This window comes from Triticum urartu, chromosome 2A, assembly GCF_056163025.1.
Source record: "Triticum urartu cultivar PI428250 chromosome 2A, HENAU_Tu73, whole genome shotgun sequence".
Taxonomy (NCBI): Eukaryota; Viridiplantae; Streptophyta; class Magnoliopsida; order Poales; family Poaceae; genus Triticum; species Triticum urartu.
Genome location: NC_141874.1, coordinates 310,719,882 through 310,724,822, shown reverse-complemented (window position 1 = coordinate 310,724,822; position 4,941 = coordinate 310,719,882). Strand labels below are relative to the sequence as shown.

Sequence of the window (4,941 nt, the reverse complement as noted above, 5' to 3'; positions counted from 1 at the left end):
ATTTAGTCCACTCCCGGTTATGTACACAACAAATTTAAATGTTGTTAAACATGGCAAGGGGTGAAACAAATGTAAACTACACATCTAGGCAAGTTTAAATGTCGTCGGAAATAACAAACAACAATTCCTGAAAATCCTCATGTGCATTTTCGATGTCGGCGAGCTCAGGTATTCCAGAACTACAACGATAAAATTGTGACGACAACACCTCGGGGCTCAACTCCCTGGGACACTGTCACAACCCCTAAATGTCAGGAGGCACCAAGAACAATGTTCTCATCACAAGACTATCGGAAAGATTCCAATATACCCGCGTGATCTTAAGTTTTTTTCGTGAAATTTGAGGAGAGAAAAGCCAAAACTTCTACGTCAGGGGGCCTCACCAGAGCGGCGAAGGGACCGAGGAGTAAAAAGAATCCTACTCTCCAATATATATAATCGTAAGACTCAAAACTTTTTGTTCTAGACTTAACAACGTCAGCGATTCGATCAAGCAGCGGACTCCTAAGTCGGGGATGGCTCTGATTACCAACTTGTAACACCCACAATGCGGCTATATCTCCCACATGTTGGGGCACGACTTAGAGGCATAGCCGCATGGTAGTTTTGTCGCAAGAGGGGTAATATTCACACAATCCATATACTGAATAAGAATGGGATAAAGAGTTGGCTTACAATTGCCACTTCACACAATACAAGTTAAACATACATCATCCGGAGTACAATCAACTGGGCACCACTATTAATCATCTGGAAAAGACACAAAACAACGACCAAGATTTTCATCGAGCTCCCACTTGAACTCGGTTGCACCACCTGCACTGGTATCATCGGCACCTGCAACTGCTTGTAAGTATCTGTGAGTCACGAGGACTCAGCAATCTCACACCCGCGAGATCAAGACTATTTAAGCTTCTGGGTAGTGTAAGGTAATGAGGAGGAGCTGCAGCAAGCACTAAGAATATATGGTGGCTAACATATGCAAATAAGAGCGAGAAGAGAAGCAACGCAATGGTCGAGATGCTAGAAGTAATCAAGAAGTGATCCCGAAACTACTTACGTTCAAGCATAACACAAGAACCGTGTTCACTTCCCGGACTCCACCGGAAAGAGACCATCATGGCTACACACGCGGTTGATGCATTTTAATTAAGTCAAGTGTCAAGTTCTCTACAACCGGACATTAACAAATTCAAATCTCCCACATAACCATGGGCACGGCTTTCGAAAGTTTAAACCCTGTAGGGGTGTCCCAACTTAGCCCATCCAAGCTCTCACGGTCAATGAAGGATATTCCTTCTCTCGGAAAGACCCGATCAGTCTCGGAATCCCGGCTACAAGACATTTTGACAATGGCAAAACAAGACCAGCAAAGCCGCCCAATGTGCCGACAAATCCTGATAGGAGCTGCACATATTTCGTTCTCAGGGCACACCAGATAGGTCAAGCTACGAGTAAAACTATCCCTCAAGTTTCCCTGAGGTGGCCCAGTAGGCTACCTGGTTCAGACCAACACTTAGAGAAGTACTGGCCCGGGGGGTTAAATATAAAGATGACCCTCGGGCTCCGGAAACTCAAGGGAAAAAGGCTTAGGTTGTTAGGCAAATTTAAAACCAAGGTTGGGCCTTCCTGGAGGAGTTTTATTCAAAGCGAACTGTCAAGGGGTTCCCATAACACTCAACCGCGTAAGGAACGCAAAATGAAGGAACATAACACTGGTATGACGGAAACTAGGGCGGCAAGAGTGGAACGAAACACCAAGCATAAGGCCGAGCCTTCCACCCTTTACCAAGTATATAGATGCATTAATTAAAATAAGAGGTATTGTGATATCTCAACATATCCATGTTCCAACAAGGAACAAACTTCAACTTCACCTGCAACTAGCAACACTATAAGAGGGGCTGAGCAAAAGCGGTAACATAGGCAAACAACGGTTTGCTAGGAAGTTGGGTTAGAGGCTTGACATGGCAATATGGGAGGCATGATATAATAAGTGGTAGGTAGCGCGACATAGCGATAGAACGAACAACTTGCAAGAAAAGATAGAAGTGATTTCGAGGGTATGGTCATCTTGCCTGAGATCCCGCAAGGAAGAAGAACGAGTCCACGAAGAAAACAAACAGACGTAGTCGAACGAATCCTCACAACTCCGGACCGAAACCGAAGCTAACGAGAGAAGCAACCCGGAAATAAGCAAGCAACATAGTAAACAACCATCACATAAACATGGCATGATGCACAACCAAGTATGATGCATGTCCGGTTTAATGAGGCATGTCATGGCAAAGTGCAACAAAATATACTACAAATTAAGTGGAGCTCAATCTGCAACGAGTTGCATATTGAGAAAACACCACATGAGTTATTTAGTTCACTCCCGGTTATGTACCAAAAAAATTAAATGTTGTTAAACATGGAAAGGGGTGAAATATATGTAAACTACACATCTCGGCAAGTTTAAATGAGGCCGAAAATAACAAACAACAATTCCAAAAAATCCTCATGTGCATATTTTAGTTTTGATATTGTTCTGCCCTAAACCTCATTTTAGAATTGTTAAACATGCAAAGTAGTGCTACCATGTTAATCTAAGCATTTTTCTACCCCATTTACATATAAACTTTATTAAATTTGGAGCTACGGTTATTTGTTATGAAATAAATCATTTTAGCACGTCATTTAAGTAAATTAATGCAAACAGTAATTTAAACATTTTAAATGTTGTTATCATGATGCGGATGACATGTGCAAGTTTTATGCAATTTTTATTATAAGTTGATATGAAGCATTAGTCATCGTGGCGGAAACAAAAGAGGTGCCACGGCAAGGACAACGAAAAAGGTGCCACAGAAACATTCCGGTTCCCGTAACTCATTTAAGATGCCCGTGCAAAAGGAAGTATGACGGGAGCATGTCATGATGAACGGTGGAGTGCTCCCAGATACCGGGTTCCCACATGTCGACGACAAGGCAACGAGGAACTCGCAAAGAACAACTCGGACACGGTGCAAACACGGATTCATCTCATACAACACAAGCATTCAATCCACGGGCGTCGTTCCAGCGGTTATACCTTCAAAACGTGCATTCGGGGCGGTACGGGTTCGATGAGGGAAGTAGTGGTTCACGGGTCTTCGCTTTATAGTCGGACTTGGCAAATCCTTTATAGTCGGACTTGGCAAATCCAAAACAATCATCGGTGGTGGAACTTCGCGCCGTATTGGGAAGTATTTGTACTCGCGGACTTCGATGACGGTAGTCGTACACGGTTCATATACATTCGGGTCTTTTATAGATGTACTTGACGCATGCGTTACACAGGTCTTCAACGGGGGTAGTGGTACACGTTGTAGTTGTTGTAGGCGAACTTGACGGGACATGGGTGTCGTGGTACTTGTGCAATCCGAGACGATGGTAGTTGTACACGACAACAAGTTGCACTTGGAGTATCCTCAGAGTGTACTTGTTCGGGCATCGGTCTTGACGGGATCCCGTGGGATGGTACTTGACAAAAATCCTCAGAGATGGTATTTGGAGTGGGGCTGCCTCGAAACGGAAAAAGTCAGAGGACGACCGACGGAGATGTCGTGCGACAGCAGCAGGATGAAGGTGCGGAGACCTACGGCTGGACGCGGTCAGGGCAGGAGGGAGCTCTAGGAAGCGACGCGGTGAAGACGGGCAGCTGGGCCATCGAGGAAGCAGCACGGTCGAGCCTTGGCATGCTGATCCTGCTGGCCGCCTAAGAGAGCGACTCAGAGGAGGGCTCAAAGTGATGCAGGGGCGTCGACGTGGAGCTTGACGACGGGGACTTGAAGTGTGGTTCCGGCAGCACCGGGAACGGCGAAGACGGAGCTCAGGGGCGGAGGAGCTTGAGTGCGGGACGGCGGCCTGGTGGCGCTGGCGCTCCTGCGGGGTTCATGGCGACGGCGGCCTCCGGCTGGTCCGGCGTCTGGACTCCGGCGACGAGTAGGGGGCAAAGGGGAACGGGACGAGGGAGTGGCGCTGCTCTCTCTCTCCCTGTGAGTGGTGGCGCCAGGAGGAGAACGAAGGGAGATAGCTGGGGATCGAGTGATGGGGATCGGGTGCGGGGTGTGGGGGATCAAGTAGATGGCGCTCATGAGCGTGCGTGTCTGGCGGCGGAGGGAGGATGATGGAGCGAGCGATCGAGGGGAGAGGGATGAGGGGATCGAGCAGCTAGGGTTAGGAGGGGTTGCTGGGCCTTAGGCCGGCTGAGCTTTAGGAGGTTCGATGGGCTGGCCTGGTCATTGTGCCAAAATGGGCTTCTCTCTTTTCCATTTACAGAAAAAGAAAGAAAGAAAAGAGAGAAAAAGAAGAGGTTAGAGAAGGAGTATGGACTAGTGAGATATTTTCCTGAGATCAGGAAAATATGAATGATTTAACGAAAATGGTTGGAAGGGTGTTGGGCAACCTAGATCCAAACTCAATTGAATTTAGTTCAAATGAGTGGGTGAAAGAAGTGGGTGTTTGGTAGGTCTAGAAATGTTGAGAATTTTGGTGGAGCTCGGGGAAATGGCGAAAGAATTTATTAGACAAAGTTTGAGGTCAAGAAGTGAGATAACAAAGGCCTGGGGAATTATTTTGCAAGTGTGTTTATGGGTGATTCCAAATATTGGAATATAATTTTTATAGCTCCCTAAAATATTGGGAGAATATGTCTTAAAGAGAAATCACCATAGTGAATATCCCTCGATTTAAATGAATCGAAGATCCATACAATTTAATTGGTTGAGTTTTAAGAAGAGGTGCAAGATGACATGATGCAAATCACATGATGCAAAAAATGAAAGCAACGAACCAAACAAATCACACGATGAATCTCGGAAAATCATGGAAGGCATCTGAAGCTCCGGTCTTGGGGTGTCACAGGAGGCAATAGAGATGAATCAACGTCAGAGCATATTGTGCAGTTCCCCTAAA

The 4,941-nt window shown here is 46.1% G+C and overlaps 1 long non-coding RNA gene across 1 annotated transcript; it reads right to left on the bottom strand.

The window, feature by feature from the left end:
* Positions 1–3,278: 3,278 nt before the first annotated feature.
* LOC147984931 (uncharacterized) lies at positions 3,279–4,607 on the bottom strand. The gene is made up of 2 exons (XR_015615084.1): positions 3,627–4,607; positions 3,279–3,545 (listed from the first exon to the last, which is right to left on the bottom strand). It is a non-coding gene; the product is annotated as an uncharacterized LOC147984931 (long non-coding RNA).
* Positions 4,608–4,941: the final 334 nt, after the last annotated feature.